Genomic DNA, 6,075 nt, shown 5'->3' with positions numbered 1-6,075 from the left:
ATGGGGCTGGAGGGGTGGGACCACCGTGCCAGGATTGCGCGTGCGTACTTTGAGTAACAGCCTAAAGCCAAACATGAACCGGTAAATGAAGGCAGGGAAATAAGGAATTTCCTTCTGCAAGAAAGAGCAACGTTTTAAACCGGTGCAGTTTTCTAAAAAGTAAGACGTGCGCAACAATAGCTGTGGAGCAGAAATAAAATGTACCACATGAAAAGTAGAAATGCAAACAGATTGTGAACCTTCTGGATGGGGGAATCACAACTATTCATAGGAGAGAAAGTTCCAGAAGGATACTTTAAGCATGATCCTAAACACAAATTAATGTACAGGGTTGTGTGTGTGTGTGTGTGTGTGTGTGTGTGTGTGTGTTTTGTTTTGTTTTTCCAAGACAGGATTTCTCTGAGTCCTAGCTGTCCTGGAACTTGCTTTGTAGACCAAGTTGATCTTGAACTCTCAGAGATCCATCTGCCTCTGTCTCCCAAAAGCTGGGATTAAAGGCATGTGCCACCACCACCACCCCACACACACCCCGGCCTTTTTATCAATTTATTTATCTTGAGATGTGCAGGTTTGTTGGCACTCTTTTCCGTGCCTCACTGATAAGGCTGAATAAGCACTGGTAACTTTGGTGAAACATTTCTTATCAAGCATCTTGTACTCAGACTATATGAATTATCTGAGATTATCATGAGTTTTATCAGGAGAAACCTTTCAAAAGAAAATAAATATACATATACGAGTTCAGTGATTAAAAAATTTCTCTTTCAAAACAAGTTGTGGTGGTTCACACCTGTAACCCTAGCACTCAGGAGAGGGGCTGGAGGATGACTTACCTACACTGTTGAGTTGGAGACCAACCTGGGATACAAGAGCCCTGTCTCAAAACGCCATAATAAATAAATAAATTAAACAATTGCCTTTCAGTTAGGGATGCAGCTCTATAGGAGAACGCTTACCTAGCATGCAAGAGGCCCTCCATATCCAATACCCAAGAACTTTCTCTTTCAGCCTGACCAGATGGCTCAACAGATAAGGCACTGGCCACCAAATCTGATGGCCAGGGCTCCATTCCCAAGACCCACACGGTAGAGGAAAAGAATTAACTCCCAAAAATGATTCCCTGACTTCCATAAGTGCACAGTGGCACATATGCACCCCACCACACACACTAAATGTAAAGTATCTTTAAAGACACAAACAAAACTTGGTATGTGTATGTCACCTGTGAAGGGACTAATTTATCACTATGTCCTCTTGCACAGTTTAGTATTCTGAAGTCAGTAATACTGAACACTGAAATGAAAGCCCATGCTTGTGATGATCACAGCTGATTGGGAAGTGATAAACATAGGAGGTGGCAGATATACTGGTTACCCCATGTGATCGTATATAGTTATCAAAATATCACACTGTTTTCTTTTTTTTTTAATTATTTATTTATTTATTATGTATACAATATTTTGTCTGTGTGTATGTTTGCAGGCCAGAAGAGGGCACCAGACGTCATTACAGATGGTTGTGAGCCACCATGTGGTTGCTGGGAATTGAACTCAAGACCTTTGGAAGATCAGACAATGCTCTTAACCACTGAGCCATCTCTCCAGCCCCCACTGTTTTCTATAAATAGATACAGCTACTCACATAATAGGAAAATATTTTTTGAAGCTAGAAATAATGCTCAGAAAGGCAATGAGGACAACCAAACTGTCCTTTCTTTTTCATTTGAGTTTTGTAAAGTTACATTTATTTATTCTTAAGGGGTGTACATGCCATATGTGTGGAGGTGAGAACATGGCTTTTGGGAGTCTACTCTCTCCTCTACCATGTGAATCCCAGGGATCAAGGTTAAGTCTTACCAATGGGCATCTTTATCTGCTGAGTCATCTAGCCAGCCTTTCCCTTCCTGTATTATTTTTGTTCTGTTTTAATAATATATAAATATTAGGTCTCAAGGAAACCTAGGACAAATGGCCAACTGAGGTGCCTATTAACATATCAAATCAGATGCTGACCCAGCTGTCCCAGCATCACTCAATACCTGTGGCTTCCCAGCACTGCTCACCTTGTCCCTGCTCTCATCCTCTCCAGCCCAGGGGCTGGGCTTCCTTTCTGTCAGCTTCAGATCCATATATAACTCGACCATTGTGGCTGCAAAACCCCCGTGGTCTCCTGGCTCGCTCTTGGCCTCTTAGTCTGTAGCTCCCCCTTTCTTTTCCTCTCCCCCAACCCCATGGCCCAGTCTATTCTGCCGACCGTGTTTAGTCTGGACCCTTCCAGATGCTTCTGGCTGTGCTTTCCCTCATATATGCAAATAAACCTTTTCCTCAGCTATATATAGGAAAGGTCATGTCCTAATTTTCATTCAATAAAGTAATTTAAAAGTTGAAAGAAGAGCTGGGCATAGTGGTGCACACCTTTAAGCCCAGCACTCTGGAGGCAGAGGCAGGCGGATCTCTACGACTGAGAGCAGCCTGGTCTACAAATTGAGTTCCAGGACAGCCAGGGCTTTTACACTACCTGCTCTCCAAAATAACTCTATATTACCTTATCATTCATGAAAGAAATGTCCACTATGAAGCTTAGAAGAGGAACCTCTAGAGTGGGAAGTCACTGTATAACATATTCAAGGATATCTAATTTTGACTTCTGAGTGTATTAACTTACAGATTACTTATCTTGTCACAGGGTTTCACTGTGTAGTCCTGGATATGTCAGAACTTGCTCTATAGACCAGGCTGGCCTCAAACTCGGAGATCCTACTCCCTGTCCCTACTGAGTGCTAGGATTAAAGCTGTGTGCAGAGGAATGCAGGCGTGCACACGCATATGCGCGCGCGCGCGCACACACACACACACACACACACACACACACACACACACAGAGAGAGAGAGTAAATAAGAAGCAATTTAAAATAATTTAAGATAGTGAGTCAGGCCCAGCCCTTGGGACTCTGGAGAGAGTACCACACCAGCCTCTAGGCCCTGGAAAGGCTGTTTTCCGGTGGCGAGGATGCTGAGGTTCTCAGAGGCTTTGTGGCTTGCTCAGGGGTGTCCATCTCTACGCTTCCATCATGCTGGAGAGGAACTGATTCCTGGACTGAGCCAGGAGAACCAGAAGAGTCCTATCCTTCCATGCCCCAGCCCCTGCTGGCCTTTCCTGGCTAACTAGAAGCCAGAGGAGTGATGGGGGAAGCAGCTAGGGTGAAACAGAGGCTCCTGGGAATCCCCCACCATTTTCTGGCCTCACCAGCACTCTACCACAAGGCTGCTGATGGAGGAATTTCCCCAAATCCAAGTCCGAACATGTTCTGAGAGTGATCTGCACTCCCAGAGAACGAGCCTTCCACACAGGAGCTGCGTCTGCCTCAGGAGGAGCCAGGACAGCAAGTATTTAGGAAGCTGCCAGGTTTTCAAAATGGCTGGGATGCACAAGAAATGGAGGAATTGGACAGAGGAAGCTGTGCCTATGGGCCCTCATTTCTTTTTTTCACACACACTTGTATGTGTGTGTGGGTACCTGTGAATGTTTGTATGAATGTGTGCATGTGGACATGAGAGTATGTGAACATGATGAGGGTGTTCCTACACGCGGAGATCTGCCTGCGTCTGCCTCCCAAACGCTAGGGTTAAAGGTATGCACCATGTCCAGGTCTGCATTTTTCAAAAACAACTTGAAAAAATTTCATTATTTCTGTAGTACTTTCTGTGTGGGTGTGTGCATGCCACAGTGAGCATGCAGAGGTCAGAGGGCAACCTCATGGGATCAGTTGTCTCCTTCCACCTTTATGTGGGTTCCAGGGTCAAACTGAGGTGGCAGGCTTTCATTGTAAGCACTGTATACTCTAAGTCAGCGACACAGGGGTTACTTCAGACCATTGAAAAATACAGACATTTACATTATGATTCATAACAGTAGCAAAATTACAGTTATGAAGTCGAGATGGAAATAGCTTTATGGTTATGGTTGGGGGTCACCACAACATGAACAACCATATTAAAGGGTCGCAACATTAGGAAGGTTGAGAACCATTGCTCCATGGCATATCATCAGCTCTCTACTGTACTTTCTGAGACAGGGTCTCTCACTGACCGTGACTGATTTGTCTGGGTTGGCTGGCCAGTAAGCTGCATGGATATGTCTGTCTCTGCTTCCCCAGGGCTAGAGTTGCAGGCACATGCAGCCACACCTGCTTTCCATGTGGGTATTAGAAACTCAAACTCGACCAGTACGTAAGTTATTCATTGGGCCATCCTCTCAGGCTCTGTACAACTTCATTTTATCCCCAGGTACAGCTGAAGCAGCTGAGGTTTGGGCCAATGACAAACCTCAGGCTATGTGGCTAGGGAGTGGGGCCACCAGAACTGAAACCCAAGTGCACCTGACACCAATTCGACCTTCTCACAGAAGAGAGGTGTTTGTGCTAGTCCATCATGAAACCCGGAGCGGTCCTCAAATGACTGCCAGCTTACTTCCTATCTGCAGGGTGCAGTCTTGATCCCTTGACACTGGAAGCAGTGTCCATAGTCTTTGAGGCCACTTGGAGGTGACCTAGGGTTTCTCACCTTTTAGGCCACAGACGTCTGGAAAGTCCTTTGTGGTAGGCATCTGTCCTGTGTACTCTGTCAGATACTGAGTGGTACCCCGACCCTCCTCAAGTTATGACTATCAAAACATGTCTTCAGACACCGCCAACCCCCCACCTCCCCTGGGGAGGTGAAACCATCCTGAGAGCAGCATCCTGAATGACTGCCTGCTCATCTCATCATCTCACAAGCAATGCCTAAAGACTCAAACTCAGATGACAGTAGTGGCCAGGCATAGAAGTGACAGCCTGACCTTCAGATGACCACCTGGCCCAATCCTACTCAGCCAATGGTGACCATAGTCTGGGGTTGCCAGATCAGTGGTTATTTGGTTTGAGACATTTATATATGGGGTGAGGTGTGTTTGTGTGTGTGTGTGTGTGTGTGTGTGTGTGTGTGTGTGTGTGTAGGCCAGAGGTGAACCTCCTGTATCAGTTCTCAAGAGCTGTTCACCTTGGTTGTTTTTTGTTATTTGTTTTTCAGACAAGATCCCTCATTGGCCTGGAATTCCCCAAGTAGTTTGTGCTAGCAAGTTCTAGGATCACCTGTCTCTGCCTCCCCAGCACTGGGAACGCAAGTGTGTCCCACCACACCAAACTCTTTCACACGGGTTCTAGAGGTTGAACAGAGGTCCTCATGCTTGCACACCAAGCACTTTACAGACAAACCATCTCCTCAGGCCAGGTTAGCCTCCTGACAGAGAGGTGACTCAGCACTAAGAGTCTTTGTTGGTCTTGCTGTAGACCCAAGTTCAGTTCCTAGCACTCATGTAACCCCAGGTCCATGGGAACCAGATACCTCTGGCCTAGACAGGCACTTGCCAATGCACACATACATATTAATAATTAAAAATAATAAAGACAAATCTTTTTTCTTTTCATTTTTTGAGACAGGATTTTTTTTTTGTATATAATCCTGGTTATCCTGGAACTCACTCTGTAGACCAGGTTGGCCTCGAGTTCAGAGATCTGCCTGCCTCTGCCTCCTGAGCACTGGGATTAGAGGCGTGTGCCACCACCACCACCAAGCCACGAAAACTGTAAGCCAAGTTTGGCTGTAAACCCAGGGTCGCTGAAGGTCTACTGCTGCTCACTCGAGCAGGGCAGTGATCAGTGTGTGGCCCATGAGCTCCCCTGGTTGCAAGGGTTGTGTGCTAAGCATGGCCGATCCCAGGACCTGTGTAAGCAATGCTTTACCATCTCCAGAGTTCACAGCCGGCAGTGGTTTGTAGATACATGTTGGGTGAGTCTCTCTTCCACGGGGTGCTGTTGACCTGCACTCCCACACCCAAAGTTCCCCTTCTCACACTTCCCAGCACAAACAAAGCCCTTTGGAAGGGGGCTTTCCTGCCACCTGTTCCAGGGAGGACAAAGGTGAACAGGGAAGAAGGTCGGCCTTGGCCTCGTACTCACCCTGTTTGCCAGCTCCCAGGCACATTGGGCAGGTGTGTGTGTGTGTGTCTGTGCGTGTGTGTGTGTGTCTGTGCGTGTGT

This window comes from Myodes glareolus, chromosome 9 (genome assembly GCF_982192425.1).
Source record: "Myodes glareolus chromosome 9, mMyoGla1.1, whole genome shotgun sequence".
Lineage (NCBI taxonomy): Eukaryota > Metazoa > Chordata > Mammalia > Rodentia > Cricetidae > Myodes > Myodes glareolus.
This window is presented reverse-complemented; position numbering follows the sequence as displayed.